Source organism: Calonectris borealis, chromosome W (assembly GCF_964195595.1).
Source record: "Calonectris borealis chromosome W, bCalBor7.hap1.2, whole genome shotgun sequence".
Lineage (NCBI taxonomy): Eukaryota > Metazoa > Chordata > Aves > Procellariiformes > Procellariidae > Calonectris > Calonectris borealis.
This window is the reverse complement of record NC_134351.1, coordinates 48,808,593-48,834,658: the sequence shown is the minus strand read 5'-3', so window position 1 is coordinate 48,834,658 and position 26,066 is coordinate 48,808,593. Positions and strand designations below refer to the sequence as shown.

The 26,066-nt window shown below is 43.7% G+C and overlaps 1 protein-coding gene across 4 annotated transcripts in view; it reads left to right on the top strand.

Annotated features, from left to right (window-relative positions):
- LOC142074828 (E3 ubiquitin-protein ligase KCMF1) overlaps positions 1–26,066 on the top strand; it is a 96,965-nt gene that overhangs the window by 1,518 nt on the left and 69,381 nt on the right. Inside the window, exon 1 of one of the 4 annotated variants that reach the window (XM_075135720.1) lies at positions 23,898–23,973. The exons of the other annotated variants lie outside the window; for them this stretch is intronic. The gene's annotated coding sequence lies outside the window, so the exon portion shown is untranslated. Of the gene's footprint in view, positions 1–23,897; positions 23,974–26,066 lie in introns of those variants that run through there. 4 annotated transcript variants of the gene reach the window in all.

Genomic DNA, 26,066 nt, shown 5'->3' with positions numbered 1-26,066 from the left:
CAGGGTGGCTTGCTGATGTGTCCTGGGAGTTGTGAATGGCATGATGAGAAGGGGTGCAGGAGGGGAAGGGGAGGCAAGCTTGGCATGATATGCTCCCTGTGAGGGGAAGTACCCCCAGGTTTCTTAGAGTAGGGAGGAGAAGGGACTGTGGGGCATGAGGCACGGGGAGGTGATGCAAGGAGGGTGGCCTGGCATCCAGGGTAAGTGGATTGGGGTGTGGTCTGCTTTGGTATAATGAAGGTGGGGGGGGTTGCGTGGCAGGTGTAGAAGGAACTCATGCACGTAATTGGCTGTGGTGTTGGGATTGGGAGAAAGAGTTTATGCAGTCTTCATGGCCTTGTTCAGGTGTAGTTTGTATTTTAGTAGCTTTGGCAGGTTGAGAAGTAATATATTCTTTTTTAGTTTTGTATTTTAAAAGAGGAAACATGCCGATGTAGTAGCAGCTTTTGTAGAGAGGTCATCATACAATTATTTTGTGTGTTTGACCTTGTTCTTCTGTTTGTGGTTTTTTTTTTGTTTGTTTGTTTTGTTTTGCTATGGGTAAGTGAAGTGGATAGTTAAGGATTAATAAAAAAAAAGTGAGAAGAATGGAGAGAAAAATGAAAGAAGGGAATTCATGTAGAGAGAAGTTGTGTGTGATATTTGTAAAGAAACTTGCTTGGTTTTCTACCTCTTCTTACCGGTAGTTGCACTAGTATAAAATATTCTGTAGAAGTTCTGCATTGTATCTTGAAAGGATAATTTTTTCCTCTGTTAGGAACTAAATTTAGCACCTGTCTCCATACATAATTTTGATTCTCCTAGAGCTGTGAGAATAATCTTTTTAAAAGGAATGGAGATATCTTTATTTAATCTTAATGTTTTGAAAGCAATGTGCTAGAAGACTTCAATGTTTGGGAGTAATAATATTGACTTCTAGATGAAGGGTTGGTAGCTTTATACTGAACTAGAGTAAGTATGATGGCTATTCAGTGTATAGCTACAGCATTTTGTTAGTGTGTGTGCTTGCCTATCTAAGACCAGTCTTGCCTGAATCTAACACTTTTTTTTTTTCTAGTAAAGGTACCAAATCCTCTTGGTTCTTTTCTGATTAAGATGTGGTTTTGTGTTTGTTTTTTGGTGGTGTGTGGTTTTTTGGTGTGTGTGTTGGGTGGTTGTTGTTGTTGTTGTTGTTGTTTTTTTTGTGTGTGGTATTTCCTCCCCCCCCCCCAAGGGGGGGTTGTTGCATTATCTGCATCCTATGCAGATAATGAGGCAAATGCTAACAACAGTGAGTAAAATAAGGGTTAATAAAAAGTTTTTGTTTGTGGCTTTGTTGGAGAAAGTACTCTGTAAACTGCTGCTGTGATAGATATCCATGGTATGCAATTTAAAGCACTGGTAGTAGGATGTGACTTGTTAGATTGCACTGGTTAAAGCTACAAAAGTGGTATGATGTGTTGTTCAGTGTTGCGATGTTTTAATAAAGGAGAAGAATTATCAAAACAGTTTTTTTAAAAAATGTGTTTCTGATTGATAGAGGTTATGTTTTGAGGTTTTTCTAGTGGATGTTAGGTTTTGTTTGTAGCATGGGGAATAATGTTTTTCTCAGTCTTTCTATTCATCAGCAGAAATCGAAGTATGGAAATAACGTTAAGTGTGGTTTTGTTAAAAATTGGAAACTGGTATATCAATGTTCTTTGAAGTTGCATGTTTTTAAAAATGAAAATAGTTATCTTCTAATAAACTGTTGATGGTAATGTTACATTGTTGACATAAATATCATCTTATATGAAGAAGGAAAAACCCCGTCAAAACTGAAAAGATATAAAGCTGCAGCAACAGTTGTGCTTTGTGATAGATTTTTTTTTTTTTTATAGGAACCTGGTTTGTCTTGAGTTTTCTTAATGTTTTTCTTTTATTCCCCATTTAATGTGTTTTAAGTGTTAATTTTATATTAGTTATAAGGTTAGAATAAGTTGCCTTGATGTAGGGTCTGTGGTTGGCTGAGAGTTCTCAATCTGTAAGTTGATGGAAGTTGTTTTTTGCAAGGATAAGATATAGGAGAAAACTGAGTTTCAATCATGTTAATAAATTGTATCTCTGCTGTGTATTTTTGTCAAAATGGCTTGTTCTTGCCAGAATCAGTTTTGTGATGGGAAAGGATGTATTTGAGAAGATAAATGCTGGAGAACTTGGAATTCCAATGTCTCAGGGCTCTAAATAAGTATCTGATAGAGGTATAAGCTTACTTTTCATCAGGGTCTCTTGACAATTTTCTTTGCTTTGTGGCAAGAAATTAAGTCATGTTGTGGATCAGAAGTTGGTTGGGAGACAGAAAAAGAGAGAGTAGAATTCAGCCATTGGCCTTTTGCCGTTGACTGTTTAATACCTTCAGAAATGGAACTGGTATAGAACTTTAAAAATTATCCAGAGTGGAGGATGTGGGGGAAGGGAATAGTGGGATAGAAATGTTTGCAAATAAGACAGTTATTTGAGGTAGTGGTGACTAGAAGGTCTTCCAAGGAACTTTAGAAAGAGCTAAATAAGCTCAGTGCATGAGCAGCACAAGATGAGTGAAATTAACTTGTGTTAAAAGGAAAAGCAATAGGGAGAAATTAACTCTTCAGGTACCTTAAAGTGTCTACTTCAGTGGTATCAACTTGGGAAAGGTTGTGGGGTATCACTGTAGATAATCATGCTTCTGTTTTTACTGCTACTGTGTTTGTTGGTAAGATGTGAAAAATATTACTGCATTCAAGAAGCTGCTCAGAACAGCAAGGTTGTCAAGTTGAGCACTCGGGAGTTGGGATGTGCCAGAACTAGCTTGCGCAGAAAAACCTAATTCAGCCCTCTTTGAGTACGTGCACTGTGAAATTACATAGCCACATATTATCTTCTCTGTTGTACCCTGCCTTGTCAAGGGTGTATAGAGAAGGAGGCCATTGTATGTAGGGGAGGACCCTTGTTCTTTTTTTGGAGGTGGACAGTAAACAAGGAGATGAGGCATTGTAGAAGGAAAGTATTTTTGTGATGTTGATAGTTGAATTTTGTTGTGGAAAGCTGGATTCATTCCTGCCTCTTCTATGGAGTTCTTGGGAAATGCTAGGCAAATCACTTGGACAAGAGTTTACAGGTGGCTGCTATCTGTGTGTTTCTTGTTTCATAAAGGCCCAACTGAAAATTTTGGGCATTCACAGCTGCAATTCTAATACCTGCAAATTAGTGGCTTTTCTCCTATTTTAGTTCTTAGAAATGTTTTGGCTTAAACTTCCAAACAAAATGCATTCTTGGCCTAGGGAACTTCAACTAGGTGGACAAATGTGGTAGTTAAAGGCTGTGAAAATGAGTCGTAAGGAGAAGACCAACAAACAGTTAAATTCAGGCAGCATTGTCAGATTTCAGTATAACAGTGTTATAAACTATTGTATGCAGCTTGAATCCCTTCCAAAGAACTCAAGAAGTGATGTGACTGGGGGGGGAGGGGGGAGACAAAGGACTATGGCATGAATAGAGACTGAAAAAAATCTATCTTCTAGGTTGACAAAGAGAATCTAAAAAGAATGAATAGCTTAAATATAGATGAAGAGTGCCTATAAGTGTTTTTTTATAATACAAGAACAGGAGGTTATACAATTAAGAGGCTGATGATTCAAAACTGATTAACAGAAGTGCTTTTTTCACACTGTGTAACTAGACTGTGCAATACTTTTTCTGTGAAAAAGTTATACCACCTGGTTTCTGTTTGAAGGATTAAAACTTTGGATTCTATCTCAAACTTCGTATTTCATGTCTCTTAACTATTTGAGACTAAAAGGTTGCTGTAGAGAATCTAATGTCTGATATTCTGTGATGTTCTTACAACTTTCCATGAATAGTCAGCTGAATCTCTGATCTGAACTCATGCTAATTCCTATGTTCTTATGTAAATATGATCCTTAATGTTATTCACATGTATTGGGTTTACGTGGTAAGGTTGTGGTGGTGGGGGGCTGCAGGGGTGGCCTCCGTGAGAAGAGACATGGGGCTGCCCATGTGCTGGACAGAGCTGGTTCTAGCTGGCTCTGCAAAGGACTCGCTGCTGGCCAAAGCTGAGCCAGTCATTGAAGCTGATGGCACCTCTGTGAAAACAAATTTAAGAAAGGGTAAAAATGCTGTACAGCAGTATGTGTAAGAAAGGGGGGAGGGGAGTAGAAGTATAAGAAACAATCTTGCAGACAGCAAGGTCAGAAAAAAAGTAGGGGGAGGAGGTGCTCTGGGTGCTATAGCAGGTATATTTCCCTGTAGCCTATGGAGAGGAGTGGGAGCAGGCCAGTGATGGGACCTGTGGCCCGTGGAGAGGACCACAATGGAGCAGGCTCCAGGAGGAAACTGGCCTGTGGAGAGGATCTGGTGCAGGAGCAGGCTAGTGGTGGAAACTGCGGCCCATGGAGAGGACCCCATGCTGGAGTAGTCTTTTCCTGAAGGACTGTAGTCCGTGGAGAGGACCTGTGCTGGAGCAGGGGAAAAGTGTGAGGAGAAGGAGCGTGTTGTGGTTTAACCCGGCGGGCAGCTAAACACCACACAGCCGTTCGCTCACTCCCCCGCCCAGTGGGATGGGGGAGAGAATAGGGGGGGGGGAAGGTAAAACTCGTGGGTTGAGATAAAGACAATTAAGACAATTTAATAGGACAGAAAAGGAAGGGAAAATAATAATAATGATAAAAGAATATACAAACTAAGTGATGCACAATGCAATTGCTCACCACCCGCTGACTGATGCCCAGCCAGTTCCCGAGCAGTGGCCGCACCCCCCCTGGCCAACTCCCCCCATATTTTTTTTTTTTGTTCAGTATGATGCCATATGGTATGGAATATCCCTTTGGCCATTTTGGGTCAGCTGTCCTGGCTGTGTCCCCTCCCAGCTTCTTGTGCACCTCCAGCCTCCTCGCTGGCAGGGCAGTATGAGAAGCTGAAAAGTCCTTGACTTAGTTGTTGCTGAGCAGTACTTACACTAAAACATCAGTGTGTTGTCAACATTATTCTCATCTTAAATCCAAAACACAGTACTATACCAGCTACTAGGAGGAAAATTAACTCTATCCCAGCTGAAACCAGGACAGAGCGGCAGAGACAAACTGTTATGAACTTACTGCAAACCCCAATTCCACATCCCTCCTGTGCCTCTTGGTTTGGGGGGAGGAAGTAGAAGAGTTGGGAATGAAGGAGTGAAGTTGAGCCTGGGAAGAAGGGGGGACGGGGGAAGGGAGGGAAGGGAAGGTGTTTTAGTTTTTTGGGTTTGTTTCTTGCCATCCTACTTTAATTGGCAATAAATTAAATTAATTTTCCCCAAGTAGAGTCTTTTTCGCCTGTGACAATAATTGGTAAGTGATCTCCCTATCTTTATCTCTACCCATGAGCTTTTCCATCCTATTCTACCCCCCCCCACCACCCCCTGCCCTCTTGAGGAGGGAGAGTGAGAGTGTCTGGGTGGCTATCTGGTAGCCAGCTGAGGTTAACCCACCACCACATGTTTGTTTCAAAGTTAATGATAATGCTGTGATAAAGTAACAATGAAATAAGATAATTTTGAATTTCTTTCAGTGCAGAGTATAGTGACGTGCTCAGTAGTTTCACTGGTTTCCAGTATGTGTAAATGAATTTCTTGGTTTTGAGCTATTTCATGAAGCTTTATTTTGCGTAAGCTCGACAACTGTCTAGAGCCTAAAAGTGAGTGAGGTCTCTGCAAAGTTAAAATATTGTTTTTCCCTCATAGAAGTGCCTTCAACTTTTCTTATCGCTTTCATAAGTGCTCTTCATTCATAGAATTCAGAACTGAATCTCAGAAGCGAGTACAAGCAGTTGCTTGACTCATATCTTTTGCAGTCTTTGGTTCAAGGTTGGAGCCCTTTTTGAGCATGAATAAAACCCTCAAGGTACTTTGAAAAGTGACTAGGTTTGTTGTTTAAACTGAAGCTGTCTTCTCTACCTCCGCAAAACATTTGAGTTGCTCTACAGATTCATGGTAGTGTGGCAGGAAATTGGTGGTAGCCTCTGTGAATAAATATATGGGCATGTGCAAGTGTGCTAGAAAGCCTTCAGTATTATTTGGGGTCTGGACATAAGTGTCTTGAAGGTATCCAACTGGATAGTCATGCTCTAAACTGCTTTATTAGTGATGTCTGGATACCTATCTCAAGTATCCCAGCCCCAGAAGCAGTGGATCATAGGAGTTTCTCAAGGTTGGAAATGTATTAGGAGATATTAGTAGAAGGGCTCATTGTGTACCTGTCAGTAATTTCAACCTTTGCTGGGAAAAAAAATTATTAAAAATAGTGTTCAGATTTATTTGCTACACATTTATTGCATAATTTATATACTTCTGTGTACGCTGGTTGTATTTTAGAAAATTTTTTGCTTGGGTGGATCTTGAAATTTCTGGGAGTCTCAATATAGATAAGCCTTTGTCAGCTGGACTTCTATGATTATTAAAAAGTCCTTGTAGCCAGACAACAGATTCATTTACAGCAGATTTCATTCTAAATTTGACTATGGAAAGGTAGGTGTCTGAAAGAAAAATTCAAGATGCCCTTTAAGAAGGGCACCAAAGCTTTGCCAAAGTAAGCCATAGAGAACACAACTCTTTGCAGTTTAAGCTTTTAAAACACACCCCCCAACTCTTAAGATCATGTGAACTACCTTATATACATTTTAATTCTGTCCCTGTCCCCTCCTATTGTATGTATTGCCCACGTAAGATGAAAATATCAACAAGTGTAAGTTGACTTGATTGCTGTACAGATAGAAGGCTCATCCTCAGACTCTTACTCCTGCTGTAAACCATGACCATCTTTCATCTTATAGACTTGTAATTGTAAGTTATATTCATTAAATCAATTGCAGATTTATTAAGTTGAATTTGAAGCTGGGTGGTATCAGTTGACTCCTAGAGGCTTAAGATATGCTTCCAAGCACTCTTCTCCCTTGGTTATCTTCAACTTCAGAGACCTCTAAGGATTAAAAGCTTTTTGCCCTGCGTTTTTGGATACTGAAAGCAGAATAGATGCAATGATCTGCAAAATGTTCTCTTTCGGGTCTCTTGGTATAAGGCCTACAAACTGCCAGACTATTTGGTAGGCAGGACCCAACAGTATAAAAAAAAAACTTCCAGGATAAGGAAGACTTGGTGTGAGGAACTGAAAAAGCAATATGGAACATTCTTATAGAAGAGTGCTTTATAAGTAAAGGATGTTCTTAGAGTAGTTCTGTGACCATCATGGGTCAAACTACTAGTGGTAGGTGTTGCTATAGATGTTATTCCAGATAGCTGTCTGAAGGAACAAGGGATCTGCAGAGCACAAGTTATTAGGCTTAATGCATGGCGGCATATTAAAGAAATCATATTTAAATGGTGTTTTCACATATATGGGCATGTTTTATAGTCTGTAATGGTGTGAGAAAAGTAAATTATTCAGTCTTTTACATAATGGAGAATCATGGCTTTCCAGTAACTGGTTCCTTGTAATATAGAGCTTAGTTACTCTTTTGTTTCTTGTATCCTGGAAGCAGGAACGATTTAAGCAGTGTGACCAAAAAGCTGAATAAGGAGCTCATCTCTGATAGGATTGTTGAGAATCATATGTAAAAATATGACAGTCTATTCAGGAATTAAAAACAACTTTGAAATAATAATTGGTTGGGGGTACAGAACTCTCAATTCTGGCTTGGAGGGATGCCACAATGGATGTTTTCCGAGCAACTGCATCAGATCAGCAGCTAATGGCTTCTGTTTGTGATGCTTGCATTGAATTTCATGTTAAACTTGCTCCAAACACATTTTCCCTTTCCTCAAATGTTCTTTTTGTTAACTAATGCTTTTGAAGACAATGGAATTTTTTTAAACTATGTAGGATAATGCGTTAAACCTCTCTAGACTGCAAGAAGTTGCCTGCGTTCTTTTTTGTGGCACTAAGGACTTGGATCTCAGCTGTATGATGCAGTTATAGTAGTCTATGCTGCTTTAGTTTCTTTTGGTTAAAATGAGGCAATACCTTTGAATTATTAGATTTATATAGTTCAAGCAAAAAAAAATTAGAAGTTCAGGAGGCTAGAGAAGTTGTGTATAAACAATAGGGTTGAGAATACTTTTGTTTTCTACCTGTGGTTGTTCTAAGGCCTCTGCAAATGGTGCAGAAGAAAAGCAGACCTGTTCATAACTTGAAAAAGCTCGAGCTATTTTTGTAAAATATATTCTGTGGTCAATATTACAGCTGCTACACTAGGGCCTTTGCTGTATCATACCTCTCTTTTCTTTGACAGGCTAATGCAGGATTAAAAAAGTTTTGGACATCTGTTGGTATTGTCAAGAGGCTGGTATGAGGTGCTGAGCTGCTTCTGAATTAGTGTTCTGCAAAGCAACATTGCCAGTGCTGTAAGGTGGTGACTGCTGTGGCGTGTGTGGCAGAACGTAGAAGGAGATCAATTCATCCTTAGGATCTCCTGAAGGAGCCAGGGTGGGCTAACTCTCTATATAGAGAGAGCTCATAAAAGATGTGAAAATAAGTTTGTTTAAAGTAGTACTAGGAATATGGAAGTTCTGTGCTACAGGTACACTTACTCTATAGGCTAGAGCGCCCCCCAAATGCCACCTTGTTAAAAATTGCTCTGAAATGAATTGATGGAATATCAAGCTCATGTATGTGTGTACATAATATCCTAGACTAGAGAACTGTGCTGTCTTGATGTGGTAAAACAATAGGGTGATAGTTGTACATTTGTGATGTGCATTCTTAAAAGGAAACTTGAGAATACAGCACATGGGTGAGACCATCTTATGTGCAGCATCAAATCAAAGAATGGTTTGGGTTGGAAGGGACCCTTAAAGGTCATCTAGTCCAACCCCCCTGACATGAGCAGGGACATCTTTCACTAGATCAGGTTGCTCAAAGCCCCCTCCAACCTGACCTTGAACACTTCCAGGGATGGGGCAACCTTCCAACTTCTCTGGGTAATCTGTTCCAGTGTCTCACCACCCTCATCGTAAAAAATTTCTTCCTTATGTCCAATCTAAATCTACCCTCTTTCAGTATAAAACCATTGCCCCTTGTCCTGTCACTACAGGCCCTGGTAAAAAGTCTTTCTCTGTCTTTCTTATAAGCCCCCTTTAAGTATTGAAAGGCCGCAATAAGGTCTACCCCAACTCAGCCTTTCTTCATAGGAGAAGTGTTCCAGCCGTCTGACCACTTTTGTGGTCCATGTCTGTCTTGTACTGGGGGCCCCAGAGCTGGATGCAGTACTCCAGGTGGGGTCTCACCAGAGCAGAGTAGAGGGGCAGAATCGCCTCCCTCAACCTGCTGGCCACGCTTCTTCTGATGCAGCCCAGGATATGATTGGCTTTCTGGGTTGCAAGCACACGTTGCCAGCTCACGTCCAATTTTTCATCCACCAGTATACCCTCTAGCATATCAACTGCACCACTCAGCTTGGTGTCATCTGCAAACTTGCTGAGCGTGCACTCAATCCCACTGTCTATGTCACTGATGAAGATATTAAACAGTATTAGTCCCAGTATGGACCCCTGAGGGACACCACTCTTATTGCTGGTTTCCACTTGGACATTGAGCCATTGACATCTGTCGTGGTTTAAACCCAGCCAGCAAAAATAAATGCCACGCAGCCGCTCGATCACCCCCCCACGGTGGGATGGGGGAGAGAATCGGGAGGGCACAAGTAGGAAAGCTCCCGGGTTGAGATAAAAACAGTTTAATAATTGAAATAAAACTAAGTAGAACAGTAATAATAACAATGAGAACAACAACAATAACAGAATACACAAAGCAGGCAATGCACAACACAACCGCTCACTGACCCTGTGTCACGAACGGGGGGCGAGCCCCCCCCCACACCTGGTTTTTATACTGAGCATGATGTCACATGGTATAGAATACCCCATTGGCCAGCTGGGTCCACCACCCCGGCTGTGCTCCCCCCTCCCCGGTGCAAGCATCACCCAGCAACAGCCAAAGCATCAATGGGCCATCAATGTTCCTTTCACACCCAACCCAAAACACAGCACACCCCCCAGGCTACTGGGAAGAAAGTTAACCCTGTCCCAGCTGGAACCAGGACAATATCCACCCCTTATTCTATACCATCTACATCATGCCCAGGTCTCACATTTTCCCATACATTCCAATTAGTCACCGCTACTTTTCCCTGCCTTTTCATACGTATACACACAGAGATATCATTCCCTTAGTCCATGGGCCATCCCTCTAAAACGTCCATTGAGTTCATTTAGTCCATGACTTTGGGTTCCACCTGTCATAACAGTCTTGCAGGGCAGGAGAGATGGTGTGTGGTGTTGGGCTCTTGCATGCGGAGGCCAGTTCTGGGCGCTCGTCCGGTTCTATCATTGTTGCACCTTGCTCAGTTTCATCGGAGTTCATCCTACATTGATCTGGGTGATTCTTACTGTAATACTGTTAATATGGCATATGGTAACCATAGAAGTGATGACATACAGTACTGTGTAATAACTAACATCGTACAATTCAGTTCATTGGCTATTTTCACCCAAAATTAAATCCCCTTGAGGTACACACCGGACTTGCCCATCCTTTCTCATCACCCACCAAGTGCACCCAGGTCCCTGAGCAAAAGCAATCCCACGGATGGGTTTTCCCTTGCCAGAGGCAGGAGTAACCCAGACTGTCTTCCCCAGCATATTTCTCATATGCACGACAGGGACTTTATCCCCCTCTACAGTACATAAGAGTCTTGATTGGGCAGGGCCAGCTCGATTGACAGATCCCCTGGTGTTGACTAACCAGGTGGCTTTTGCTAAATGTGTGTCCCAATGCTTGAATGTCCCACCGCCCATTGCCCTCAGTGTTGTCTTTAGCAGCCCGTTGTATCGTTCGATTTTCCCAGAGGCTGGTGAATGTTATGGGATGTGATAGACCCGCTCAAGGCCGTGCTCTTTGGCCCAGGTGTCTATGAGGGTGTTTCGGAAATGAGTCCCGTTGTCTGACTCAATTCTTTCTAGGGTACCATGTCGCCATAGGACTTGCTTTTCAAGGCCCAGGATGGTGTTCCTGGCAGTGGCATGGGGCACAGGGTATGTTTCCAGCCATCCGGTGGTTGCTTCCACCATGGTGAGCACATAGCGCTTGCCGTGCCGGGTTTGTGGGAGTGTGATATAATCAATCTGCCAGGCCTCCCCATATTTGTATTTCAACCATCGTCCTCCATACCAAAGAGGCTTTACTCGCTTGGCTTGCTTGATTGCAGCACATGTTTCACATTCATGGATAACTTGTGCAATAGTGTCCATGGTCAAGTCCACCCCTCGATCACGAGCCCATCTATATGTTGCATCTCTCCCTTGGTGGCCTGAAGTATCATGGGCCCACCGAGCTATAAATAATTCACCCTTATGTTGCCAGTCCAGATCTACCTGAGCTACTTCGATCTTGGCAGCCTGGTCCACCTGCTGGTTGTTTTGGTGCTCTTCACTGGCCCGACTCTTGGGTACGTGAGCATCTACGTGACGTACTTTTACAGTCAGGTTCTCTACCCGGGCAGCAATATCTTGCCACAACGTGGCAGCCCAGATGGGTTTACCTCTGCGCTGCCAGTTGTTCTGCTTCCACTGCTGCAACCACCCCCACAGGGCATTTGCCACCATCCATGAGTCAGTATAAAGACAAAGTACTGGCCATTTTTCTCGTTCAGCAATGTCCAAGGCCAGCTGGATGGCTTTCACCTCTGCAAACTGGCTCGATTCACCTTCTCCTTCAGCAGTTTCTGCAACTTGGCGTATAGGACTCCATACAGCAGCTTTCCACCTCCGATGTTTTCCCTCAAGGCGACAGGACCCATCAGTGAACAGGGCATATTGCTTCTCATTTTCTGGTAGTTTGTTATACAGTGGGGCCTCTTCAGCACGCGTCACCTCCTCCTCTGGGGATATTCCAAAATCTTAGCCTTCTGGCCAGTTCGTGATCACTTCCAAGATTCCTGGGCGACTGGGGTTTCCTATTCGGGCCCGTTGTGTGATCAGCACGACCCACTTACTCCACGTGGCATCAGTCGCATGATGTGTAGAGGGGACCCTCCCTTTGAACATCCAGCCCAGCACCGGCAGTCGGGGTGCCAGGAGGAGCTGGGCTTCAGTACCAACCACTTCCGAAGCAGCTCGAACCCCTTCATATGCTGCCAATATCTCCTTCTCAGTTGGAGTGTAGGGGGCCTCGGATCCTCTGTATCCCCGACTCCAGAACCCTAAGGGTCGACCTCGAGTCTCCCCTGGTGCTTTCTGCCAGAGGCTCCAGGTAGGACCATTCTCCCCGGCTGCGGTGTAGAGCACATTCTTCACATCTTGTCCTGCCCGGACTGGCCCAAGGGCTACTGCCTGAACTATCTCCTGTTTAATTTGTTCAAATGCTTGTCGTTGCTCAGGGCCCCATTTGAAGTCGTTCTTCTTCCGGGTCACGTGATAGAGAGGGCTTACGATCTGACTGTAATTTGGAATATGCATTCTCCAAAAGCCCTCAACGCCTAAGAAAGGTTGCGTTTCCTTTTTGTTAGTTGGTGGGGACATGGCTGTTATTTTATTGATCACATCCGTTGGGATCTGACGACGTCCATCTTGCCATTTTATTCCTAAAAAACTGGATCTCCTGTGCAGGTCCCTTGACCTTACTTCGTTTTATTGCAAAGCCGGCCTTCAGAAGGATTTGGACTATTCTCTCCCCTTTCTCAAGAACTACTTCTGCTGTGTTGCCCCACACGATGATGCCATCAATGTACTGCAGGTGTTCTGGAGCCTCACCCTGTTCCAGTGCGGTGTGGATCAGTCCATGGCAAATGGTAGGGCTGTGTTTCCACCCCTGGGGCAGTCGGTTCCAGGTGTACTGGATGCCCCTCCAAGTGAAAGCAAACTGTGGCCTGCACTCTGCCGCCAAAGGGATGGAGAAGAACGCATTAGCGATATCAGTGGTGGTGTACCACTTGGCTGCCTTTGATTCCAGTTCGTATTGGAGTTCCAGCATGTCCGTCACGGCAGCACTCAGTGGCGGCGTGACTTCGTTCAGGCCACGGTAGTCTACTGTTAGTCTCCACTCTCCATTGGACTTTCGCACTGGCCATATGGGACTGTTGAAGGGTGAGCAAGTCTTGCTGATCACTCCTTGGCTCTCCAGTCGACAAATCAGCTCATGGATGGGGATCAGGGAGTCTCGGTTGGTGTGGTATTGCCTCTGGTGCACTGTTGTGGTAGCAATTGGTACCTGTTGTTCTTGGACCTTCAGCAACCCCACAACAGAAGGATCCTCTGAGAGACCGGGCAAGGTGGACAGCTGTTTAATTTCCTCCGTCTCCAGGGCAGCTATACCAAAAGCCCACTGGTACCCTTTTGGGTCCTTGAAATACCCTCTCCTGAGGTAGTCTATGCCAAGGATGCACGGAGCCTCTGGGCCAGTCACAATGGGGTGCTTCTGCCACTCATTCCCGGTTAGGCTCACTTCGGCCTCCAATACAGTTAACTCTTGGGATCCCCCTGTCACTGCAGAAATACAAATGGGTTCTGCCCCTTTATAGCTTGATGGCATCAGGGTACACTGTGCACCGGTGTCTACGAGAGCCTTATACTCCTGTGGGTCTGATGTGCCAGGCCATCGAATCCACACAGTCCAGTAAACCCGGTTGTCCCTTTCCTCCACCTGGCTGGAGGCAGGGCCCCTCTAGTCCTGGTCATCATATTCGCTACCCACTTCTTGTAAGTATGAGTCAGAAGCCCCTTTATTAAGGTCGGAAGTGGAATCAGCCCTTCTACTCTGTCTGGGGAACTCACTGGAGAGTGGAGCAGCAGTTTTCCTGGAAGACCCCCTTTTGTGGTTGTTTTCCCTTGCAACTCACGTACCCGTGCCTGTAGGACTGAGGTAGGTTTTCCATCCCACTGCCTCATGTCCTCTCCATGGTCACGCAGGTAAAACCACAGGGTGCCCTGGGGTGTGTACCCACGATGTCTCCTCTCTTGAGCAGAGGGACGCTTGCTCCTAATGGCTGAGACACTGGCCCGTTCAGGTGGGGAGCAGGACATATCCTCTTTGAGTTGCTGGACCTCCTGAGACAGTTTCTCCACAGCAGAGACACAGGCCCGTAGGGAGGAAGAGAGACTTTCTTCATATTGCCGGAGTTAGCCAGCCAGTTCATCCACCGTTTGTTCCTCTCCATCTTTCCAGGTCATTATTGGCAATGAGTTTGCATGTGACGCTGGTGCGCTCCGTACAAACTTCCGCCACATGGGTCGCGTGCATTTGACTTCATCTGGGTCTTTGGATAACTGCTCATTGTTCAGGTCATCATAAATCACTTCCAGCACGGCTAATTCTCTCAGGTACTGGATACCTCTCTCCATGGTGGTCCACTTGCCTGGGTGGCATATAACATCTTCCTTGAAGTGATACCTTTCCTTCACACCTGACAGGAGTCACCTCCAGAGGCTGAGGGCTTGTGCCCCTTTTCCAATCGCTTTGTCAATGCCCCCTTCCCTAGCAAGGGATCCCAGCTCCTTGGCTTCCCTACCCTCTAATTCCAGGCTACTGGCCCCGTTATCCCAGCATCGGAGCAGCCATGTGACAATGTGCTCGCCTGGACGAGGACTGAAGTCTTTTCGCATATCTCGCAGCTCACCCAGAGATAGGGATCGGGTGGTCACCATCTCATTTACGGGTTCTGCCTCTTCCTCCTCCTGTTCTCATGATGGCCCTGGTTCATCTTCATCCTTTACTAGACGAGCTGATTTTCTTGTGCATTTTCTTTTTTGTATAGGGGCGACTGATACCGGCATGGGTTGGTTCTCTGTCGCAGGGGGCAGAGTAGCTGCCGTGCCTGCTATGGGGGGTGCGGTAGCCGCAGGGCCTGTTGCTTTGTCATCAGCTGCAGAGACGTTTACTTCCCCTTGGGGGTTCTGAGTGGTGTTAAACAGGGCTCGGTAGGCGTGGGCCAGGCCCCAGCACATTGTAGTAATTTGCGTCTCCTTAGAATGGCCAGGGTGACAGCATACTTCTTCCAAATATTGTACTAATTTTTCAGGGTTCTGCACTTGTTCAGGGGTAAAGTTCCAGAACACTGGGGGTGCCCATCTCCCTAGGCATTTGCCCATGCTATCCCACTCGCCCTGCCACTCATAACTGTCCAGCCTTGGGGCAGATCTCTGGATGACATTCTTAAATTGCTTACTAACTTTGGATAAAACCACAACAATATTCCCAAGGAGTACCAAGAGATGTATCTTAACTACCCAGGGATGTTCAAGGTACTGGCAGGTTATTTTAACAAAGGAGACGACATCATAGAGGAAGGTAGCGAGGGTGCCATTCTCTATTTCCTCCATAAAAAATCTCTCAGAGGAAAAGGTATAATTGCTAATGGTCTCCATGAGGTGGTACCCGAAATGCAGAAACGGCTTCATTACGAATCCCAAATACCAAATAACCCCCAATGCCAGCGTTTTAGTAACAAATCTCCCAGGCAAAACATCATTAATCACGGCAGAGCACAGCAGACTACAAAACCCAACTCCAATTTTTAACATGTACAGTAAAAACAAGAGCATGGTGCAGAACAAATTAATATGTTACCAGATATAAATTCCTTAATATGCTCTAAATAATCTGTCGTTATCTCAACCCTTCACTGCCCCACGTTGGGTGCCAAAAAGGACTGTCGTGGTTTAAACCCCAGCCAGCAAAAATAAACCCCACGCAGCCACTCGATCACCCCCCCCGGTGGGATGAGGGAGAGAATCGGGAGGGCACAAGTAGGAAAGCTCCCGGGTTGAGATAAAAACAGTTTAATAATTGAAATAAAACTTAGTAGAACAGTAATAATAACAATGAGAATAACAACAATAACAGAATACACAAAACACGCAATGCACAACACAACCGCTCACCAACCGCCGACCGCGTGTCACGAACGGGGGGCGAGCCCCCCCCCACACCTGGTTTTTATACTGAGCATGATGTCACATGGTATAGAATACCCCATTGGCCAGCTGGGTCCACCACCCGGGCTGTGCTCCCCCCTCCCGGTGCAAGCATCACCCAGCAACAGCCAAAGCATCAATGGGCCATCAATGCTCCTTTCACACTAAACCCAAAACACAGCACACCCCCCAGGCTACTGGGAAGAAAGTTAACTCTGTCCCAGCTGGAATCAGGACAACATCTTATGTGCATCTTATGTTTTTAAAGAAGGTGCTAAATACTGGAGGTGCATTTCATGTGAGGGTGGGCATTTCCTCACAGGCATCTGACAATTTCAGATTGCTCATAAATGTACTGAGCAAAAATGACCCTTTTGAATGGCATTTGAGTGAAGCTCAATAGAAAAGAAGATAGGGCTTATAGACTAGTTCTTCGAAATTTAAAGTTGGAGCTGTTTGCTCTTCAGTGTTTCAGCTGTCATCTATCTCTTTCCCCAAGATACTTTTGTATTGTTACCTCATGTTTTTTTCTGTATTTTCAGCGTGTCCTCTCCCTTTATTTATCTAGGTTTTCTTCCTGAGCATCTAATTTCCTTTCTACTTTAGTGGTCAATACATGTAAAAACATACTATGCTTGCAGCAAGAGAGCACTGGACCTTTCTTTTGAACTAACTTACAGCATTGTCTTTCTTCTTACCTTTTATATGCAGATCAGAGACTCATGCTTTTCCTGTTTCATGACATTAACATAGTCCAGAGATAATAATGTTTTCATATCTTAGCTTCTACAGGCAGTTTTTACCATACTGCTATTTATTGTTCAGTTGTGAGCTTCAATCAAATCTACATTCTCTCCTGTTATTTATCAGAACTACTGGGTCTTATTTTGCCACCTAGCAGACTTTTTAAGTCTGAAGTGCTGACTGTATCTCAGTTGTCATCCAATTCCTTTAGCTAAATATTAGATCAAAAAACTTGTTTCTCTGAATAAGTGAACAAGACTAAAATATACTGACTTAAAGATCAAGGGGAATCTTAGATAATCAATTGTGGTTTTTCTGAATGTGACTCTGCATCATATAAAAGGTGTAATTGACAGAGTAGCTGTCTCTAGGCTTCTAGCTTTATTTAAAATCTCCTAATTCTCAAGCATTTTGTAAGCTTTTATTTTCTAATAGACAGGTCACTGAAATCATAATTATCCTGGTGAAGATTTGTCAAACTTGTGTTAATATAGTTGACATCCCCCCCTCAGCCTGTTAAAATACTATTAAATAATATTATACTATTTTGTGCCTTTTCTTTTTGTAGTTGCACCTTGGAGTCTGAGTATATAATTAGGAATCACGAGACCTGGATTTTGATGCTCTCTTTGCTTGTGTCTCAATCTATGGAGTGGGATGCATGTGTGTTGATGCAGTGATTTATTAAATACAATGTTGCATCATATATTTCAACATAATAGTATAATAAAGTTTGTATTTTCAGAAAGCTAGTTCAGCAAATAAAGGAAAACATCTCTGTAGCATAGAATCACTTAAATTTAGGAAAAAGCTTTTTGGTTTCAAGTTTAATGTTCTAATTTTTAAAACTTGGTGTGTATGTGTCTTGTTCAGTAAGTCAATTACTAAATTTGGGATTCTGTACTAAGCCTTTTGAAAGGGGTTTATGTTGAGCATAAAACCACAGTGACTGTTTTAAGGGAACTACTTTGGAGTCATTGTCCCCAAATAAAAATAAATGCTCTAAGTAATGGTCTTAATGTGTTTTCAGTTTCTAGACATGCAGAAATAGATGAATTTTTCTTTTAAATTGCATGCGATTCTTCTGTTTTGCAGAAACAAAAGTGAATTCTCTCTTCTTGTCATGAAATTTCCTAATATGATTTGGATTGTATGGCACTGTAATAGTGAGGCTGATAAACTTGTATTTCTTATTTGTTCTCTACAGTATGTTGATCCATTGCTATCTGGTGTTGACAGAATTATGAATTTGCTTTTTCCCAACTGTAGTCAGTGATGTCTCTCCTTCTAGCTGCATTAGACTAAAAATGAAGCTGCATAATGTTTTTGTTGTGGATCAGATTTTTATTTTCAGAGGATGGGTTTTCACACATACTCTTAATTAAAAAAGCATAGCGGTTTCACTTAAGTGTTAATTTGTAGTGAAAAACTGAATTATGAAAGATTCTTCACCAAGAGGAAGTGGTGGGTGATGATAGTTGGAGGCCTCCTGTGGGGGACTGAGGCACCCATCCACCAGCCTGACTTGCATTCTTGGGAGGCTTGTTGCTTATCAGGGGCTTGGATTAGGGCAGTTGCAGAAAGAGCAAAGACTTATCTGGCCCTTGGAATATTATCCCTTTTTGCTCATGCATGTGGGCGCCAATGATAATGCTAGGGTGATCTTGAGTGTATCAAGAGTTTTTATAGAGCTGTGGGGAGCCCAGGATGTTGTCTGAGCATGCAGGGATGGTTAGGAAAGCCTGAGATCAGCTGGAGTTGCAATTAGAGAGGGATGTGGAGGACAGCAGGAAGGGTTACACTGGCAGCAAAAGGCCCAGTTTTCTCCTCAATGAACATGGTAAAAGGCTGAGGTACTTAGGTACTAGATGCCACTTTGCCTTGGTTTTCACTGGTAAGGTCTGCCTTCTGGCCTCTCAGGTCTCAGAGCCTAGTGACAGTCTGTGGGAGTGAAGTATTGCCCACAATAGACAAAGACAAAGATTAAGTTAGGGACCACTTAAGCCAATTGCAGATTCACAAGTCCATGGGACCAGATGGGATGCATCTGAAGGTGCTGAGAGAACTGGCTCATGTTATTGTGAGCCTACTCTGTCATCTTTGAAAGGCCATAGTGATTGGGAGAGGTTCCTGATGACTCGGTTGGGGGGGGGAGAGAAGGCAAAGATTATTCCCATTTTCAAGGAGGAGGATCTGGGAAACTACAGGCTGGTTAGCCTTGCCTCAGTCCTTGGAAAAGTTAAGGAATAAATCCTCCTGGAAGTCATGTCTGAGAAGAAGTGCAAGAAGGTGATTGCGAGCAGCCAGCATGGGTTTACCAAGGGTAAATTGTGCCTGATTGCCCTCTCTGCGATGACTGGCTGTGTGGACAAGGGGGAAAACAGTGGATGTTGACTTTAGAAAGGCTTTTGATGTGGTCTCCATACCTCACAAATTTGGTGAAGTGGATGATAAGGTGGGTGGAAAATTAGCTGGACTGCTGGACTCGGAGGGTTGTGATCAGCAGTGCAAAGTCCAACTGGTGGCCAATTACTAGTGGTATCTTCTAGAGATGGATATTGGGGCCAATACTGTTTAATGTCTATTAACAACTGGATAATGCAACTTTGTCCACTCTCTGCAAGTTTGCAGATAAGACCAAATTGTGGGGAGCGGTCAATATGTTATAAGGCTGGGCTGTTATTCAGAGGGACCTCAACAGGCTGGAGAAATGGGCTGGCAGGCACCTCGTGCAGTTCAACAAGGACAAATGCCAAATCCTGCACCTGGGGAGGTATAACACACCACACCAGTTCAGGCTGAGCACCAACTGACTAGAAAGCAGCTTTGCAGAAAAGGACATGAGGGTCCTGGTGGACAAGTTGAATATGAGACAGCAGTATGCCTTTGTAGTGAAGGCCAACCAAATACTGGGCTGTGTTAGCAAGAGTGTAATAGCAGGTCGAGGGAAGAGAATCTTTGCTTCTATTCAGCACTTGGGACTCCAGGTGTGATCTTGTGTGTCCAGTTCTGGGCTCCCTAGTACAAGACTGACATGGACACGTGGTGCGGTTGACATGCCTGAGGGATGGGATGCCATCCAGAGGGACCTGGACAAGCTCGAGAAGTGGGCCCGTGTGAACCTCATGAGGTTCAACAAGGCCAAGTGCAAGGTCCTGCACCTGGGTCAGGGCAGCCCCCGGTATCAATACAGGCTGGGGGATGAAGGGATTGAGAGCAGCCCTGCCGAGAAGGACTTGGGGATATACTGGTGGATGAAAAGCTGGACATGATCAGGCAATGTGCGCTCGCAGCCCAGAAGGCCAACCGTATCCTGAGCTGCATCAAAAGAAGTGTGGCCAGCAGGTCGAGGGAGGTGATTCTGCCCCTCTACTCTGCTCTGGTGAGACCCCACCTGGAGTACTGGAACGAGCTCTGGAACCCTCAGCACAAGAAAGACGTGGACCTGTTGGAGCGGGTCCAGAGGAGGGCCACGAAGATGATCAGGGGGATGGAACGCCTCTCCTCTGAAGAAAGGCTGAGAGAGTTGGGGTTGTTCAGCCTGGAGAAGAGAAGGCTTCGGGGAGACCTTATTGCGGCCTTTCAGTACTTAAAGGGGGCTTATAAGAAAGATGGGGACAGACTTTTTAGCAGGGCCTGTTGCGACAGGACAAGGGGGAATGGTTTTAAACTGAAAGAGGGTAGATTCAGACTAGATATAAGGAAGAAATTTTTCACGATGAGGGTGGTGAAACACTGGAACAGGTTGCCCAGAGAGGTGGTAGATGCCCCATCCCTGGAAGCATTCAAGGTCAGGTTGGACGGGGCTCTGAGCAACCTGACCTAGTTGAAGATGTCCCTGCTCATTGCAGGGGGGTTGGACTAGATGACCTTTAAAGGTCCCTTCCATCCCAAACCATTCTATGATTCTATGACATATTGGAGTGAGTCTAGCAGGGGCCACCAAGATAGTTGGGGACTGGAGCATGTGATATGTGAAGAGAGGCTGAACAAACCCAGATCTCTTGAAGAGAAGGCTCGGGGAGATCTCATTGCTGTCTAAAACTACCTAATGGGAGGGAGTAGAGAAGATGGAGCCAGTCTCTTCTCAGAGGCATGCAGGGATAGGACAAGAGGAAATGGGCAATGAGTTGGAACATGGGAAATCCTGATTAGATAAAAGGAAAAACCTTTTTCCCCCATGAGGGTGGTTAAATGCTGGAACAGGGTCCTGGAGAGGTTGCGATATCTTCATCCTTGGAGGTATTCAAACCTCAACTGGACAAGGCCCTGTGCAGTCTGCTCTCACTGGCCCTACTTTGAGTAGGGGGTTAGACCAGAAACCTTCAGAAGTCCCTTCCCACATAAGTTATTCTGTGATTGCATCAACTGTGATCCATAGGTCAGTGATGGCTCTTAAAGTCTTTATTGGTATATGTAAAGTTGTTTTGTCATTTGTTTTTACTACTTTCCTTGTGTTCATGTACTGTTAGGGAGGAATGTTTAGGCACTTTATGTTGAGAAATAGGTCTGAGGCATGTAAAAATGATGCGAGACTGGAAGGGGAACATATTGTGGTATATTTTGGATACTTCCTGTGTATGCCAACAGGAGAGAAATTAGAAACTTTGAATCATGAAGCTAATGGGGTGACCCTTACTTATGAGACCAAGAGAAAGCAAGATGGATGTGTGGTACGGCAGGCAGATGTTTGGGTTGTATATTTGGGGAAAGAACAAGCCAATAGCTAAGAAGCATGTACAGTGGTGAGTGAAAGAAGGGGGGGAGAGGAACAGAACAAGTTTAAAGCTTGACTGAAGTAGGCGTGAAAGTTCTTGAGGCTTTTTATCATAAAGACTGTACAATTCCCATATTAAAGACAGTACTTTCTTAGTATTGCTTTTCCTTGTAAGCAATTGTAGTTTCTGCGGGTGTGTTATCTGACTGAAAAGAGAGATTCTCTGTGATGGTGAGTGGGAGTGGTTGTGAAGCCATTCTCTTCGTTATGTTTCCATTGTAAGAAAATGTTTGAGTATTCCTCAAGGTAGAACATGGGTAATATTTAAATGATCCAGTGTAGGTTTTTTTTATGTTCTACTATAATTTTTTTCAGTACACTTGTGTCGTGGTTTAACCCTAGCCAGCAACTAGACACCACACAGCTGCTCGCTCACCCCGCCCCCCCGGTAGGATGGGGGAGAGAATCGGGAGGGCACAAGTAGGAAAACTCGTGGGTTGGGATAATAGCAGTTTAATAATGGAAATAAAACAAAGTAGAACAGTAATAATAACAATGATAACAACAACAATAATAGAATATGCAAAGCAGGTGATGCACAATAGAACTGCTCACCACCTGCTGACTGACGTCGCACCTGTCCCGAGCACCCCCCTTTCCTGGACCACGCCTCCTAATTATATACTGAGCATGATGTCACATGGTATGGAATACCCCATTGGCCAGCTGGGTCAGCCATCCTGGCTGTGCTCCCCCTGCCCAGCTTCCCGTGCACCTGGCAGAGCATGGGAAGCCGAAAAGTCCACTGTGTCCTCGGTGCAAGCAACGACCAAAGCATCAATGGGCCATCAACGTTCCTCTTGTACCAAAGCCAAAATACAGCGCCCTCCCCAGCTACTAGAAAGAAAGTTAACTCTGTCCCAGCCAGAACCAGGACAACTTGTATTATTTTGGGTTCAAAGAAACCCTTATTTTTGCAAGTCAGCCCATTGTCTGGGTGTGAGACCTGCTGAGAGGAGTCAACAAGAAGAGAGGCTCTCCTTATATTACTGTGCAGACTCTGGGGGATGGGGGGGTGTGTGTTCTGCCTTCAGGGATATAGGATGCAGGGGAAAAGCATTTTGGGATTGTGCAAGACTTAGTATGGGGTATTTAGGGGAAGGCCCAAAGGCAAGGGGAGGGGAGGTATCAAGGTGGATTGGAAAGGAATAAGTATGGGAAAATAGAGGGATAAGGGGATAAAAGGCCCAGTCACATGTAAACAGGTTGCTGATCAGTATGCTTGTCTGTCCACGCCCTGTGCCTGATCAATGCAGCCTGTCCTGTCTTATTAAACTCCCTAACTATTTTTCCTAGGTGAGGAGGTTCTCTATTTTGTGTGCATGTGTGTGTATGGAGGTCTAGATGTCAGCAACTGGAGAAGGGGCCATGGAATTATAGGGGCTCATGAGCCTGAGGTCCCAGCAACTGGAGTGCTTTCCAGTTGTGTGGGTGCATGTAATAGCTAGTAAACTTCAAGCTGGACTAGCCAGAAAGTAGGATGAGATGCTTGGGAGACAGGTATCGGAGAGGTTGTAAGTCTGAGTCAGTTACTGGAGAGACCAGAGGGTCTGAGAGACAGCTACTGTAGAAAGGCCATAAGTCTGGATGAGCTACCAGAGAGACCTGTTTGTGTGTGTGTGTGAGGCAATTGGAAGACCAGGGGATCCAGGGGCCAGCTACTGGATAGACTGAGTGTCTAAGGCCAGTTACTGGAGGAATCCACAGTATGTGTGTGTGTGTGTGTATGTATGTGTGCATGCATGAGGTCTGAGTACCAGCAGCTGGAGTGGGGCTGCAGGCCTTGGGAGTTCATTGGGAGTTCACATGCCCAGTTGCTAGGAATGGGGGAGACTAGGGATATAGGGGCCAGCTACTGGAGGGATTCATATTGTACATATGTATGTATTTTCCATTAACGGGCTTTCATCCTGATCAGCCAGAGAGAGGAACAGGCCATTGGTGCTGTTTGTGAGAGTGCTGCTGTATTTTTCTGTCAGTGTTGATCTGTGTGTCTGGCTTTGCGTGTATGTATTGTGTGCATATGTGCCTATTGGAAATACATGCTCACTCAGTCTTGCTACTCTTTGGACCTGGGGGTATGGCACTGTGGTAGCCTTGCCTTTATTGAGCTACCAGCTTCAGCACCTCCTAACAGAGTGTACCTTTTAAATAGAATAGCCAATTTCCACCTAGCCTTATGTAAAGGTAAGAGTTTACAAGGAAAATTGAGTTGTACTATTGCCAGATGTGTTAAGTAATCAGTGGCTGAAAGAAAAAGCTTGGTTAAGTCTATAAAAGTATGAGTTAAGGTGAAGGCAATTTGTCTGCTCAACTGAGCCGTACTACTTAGTTCTCTGAAACCTAATTGGGTATATCACTTGTTCCCATTGTTTGCTTTCTCCTTTTTTGTCACTCTTCTGTGTGTGTTTTGTTGTGTCTTAAGGCAAGTTCTTAAAAACCTTCAAAACTTTTCTTCAAGAAGACAACCCCTAAGCCTTGCAGGACTCAACAGAGAAATGTCAGTTCTTAATTTTTGTTTTGTCTACCCTTAGGATTTTTTGTGTTCCTTCTCTTCACACTTATTCTAACTATAAAATTAATTTTCAGGTGATTCCTTCCCCCCCGCCCCCCTTTAGCCTGTGTTCTCTCCCAAGCTGAATCTTTGTTGTCCTTTCCACAACTACAGAAACCTCAGGACCTTGATCCCATGCTATTAAATGAGAAACTTCACCATTGATTTTAATGAGTGCAGGGTTAGGGTGCTGCTATTAATTTTTTCTTGCACTTGTTACTGTTTAGAGCTCTCCTCAGTTCAAGTATTCTCTGTTCATCAAATTCATGTGCTGTTTACCAATTTCCAAACTAACAGAAATGTTAAGTAAGACCACGCACAGTGCCAATTCTTATGCTGCCACATAAGTCTTTCTGTGCTGATATAATGCATTGCTGTTTACTTAAATTACTGTATTTATAGTAGTTAAGCAAGCTTTCATGTTGTGATGGTGTTTGAAGACTAAATTATCTTAATTGAAAGATAAGGCTACTGAGACAACATCAGATATTTAATTAAAACAAAGTCTGCTTGATTACAAGTTCTTGCATTGTCCGCTAAGTTTGTAATTCTATTTTATAAAATTATTAGGTATGAAAAAACTTTTATTGTAAATAAGTTTTGCTTATAGCTTATGACTTCTGTTATCTTCTAAATGTTTAGATATGTTAAATGTAATATTTTGAGAAGATACCTAACTTTTTTCTTAAATGCAAAGGTCTATAGTAGTCTGAATACAGGCATATCTGTGTGCTGTAGGAGGAAGTGCTTTATTAATATTTCTTTAAACTAACTCAGAGAAAAGTAGACTATAATCATAAACAGACTGATTAGGGCATCAGGCATAAAGAATAAATTTTGGATGGTCAGTATTACCAATGTGAAGTTCTTTGCTTCTTTAATTGTGAAAAACGTGGTTTTACTCTTTTGCAGTGTTTTCTGGAGGTCGTAAAGCTAGCAAAAAAAAAAAATGTATAGAAGGCAGCAAATAGAAGTGTTATTCTTGGAGGTTTCAGCAATAATGGCTCTTCTCCAATAATGTGAATTAAGCAATTGCATGTTGCTAAACAAACTAAAGCATTCTTGAGATGAAGAGAGTTTTCTGCAGCTGTTTTATCTAGATGAGTTGCCTGGGAATCCTATAAGCATATTAAAATTGTCGTCTCATCCATGGTTGCTTTCTGAATTTGCCATAAGGGTGTCCAGTTCTTTTGTCTGTGCTTTCTCTTTAAAGTGGATAAAGGTTTGCTCTTCACTAGAGCTGAGACTGAGAAGTGTTCATCCTGGCTTGTCAGGAAGATAGTTGTATTAGATTGTAGGCCATATGATGATTTTTTTTTTTTTTTTTTTTTTTGGTGTGTGTCTGTGTGTCAAATGCTGTCTAGAGAGCAGGTCCAGTTTTCAAAAGTGTCTAACTAGAGGAGTCTCTGATTCATGTGCTTGGTGTCCCAGAGGTATACTTGAAGTGCTGAAAGCATCTGCAGATTTGCATGTAAATCCTTAGAACTGATTTATCTTCTTGGCATATTGAGAGAGAGTATATGTTTAATATTAGCAGAAACTGATCCAAGTTATACCTAGAGTGTTTTGATATAGAACCCATTCTGGTCTACTTCAGTATAAATGGGTAATGTTTATATTTTATCCCATAGAAGTACTTGTATTGTATCCTCTCAGTGGCTTGGTTCTTGTGATAATCAACTTGATAACATCAGTGGTGAAGTGATTTGGGGGGGGGGCGGCGCACAAAGTTCAGTGAACTTGATCACTTGTTAGAATGTAACCTTATATTGAATACATTTAAAAATAAACTGCATTCCCTGGGTCTACTAGTAATCTATGTTATGACATCCAGCTACGACTGTAAGAAAAAAAACTTTGGCCAACAGACTGTTCCACCTAGGGTGGTAGTGAAACTGTTTGGGTGACATAATATAAAAGGGAAAAATTAAGCACTTGGTGTTTATACTTGGGTTGCAAGATTATTCTTAGGCCTGTAGCATTGGTGTTAGTTGTGGCATGCCCTCTCCTGATATGATAGATGTACTCAAGAGGTACTC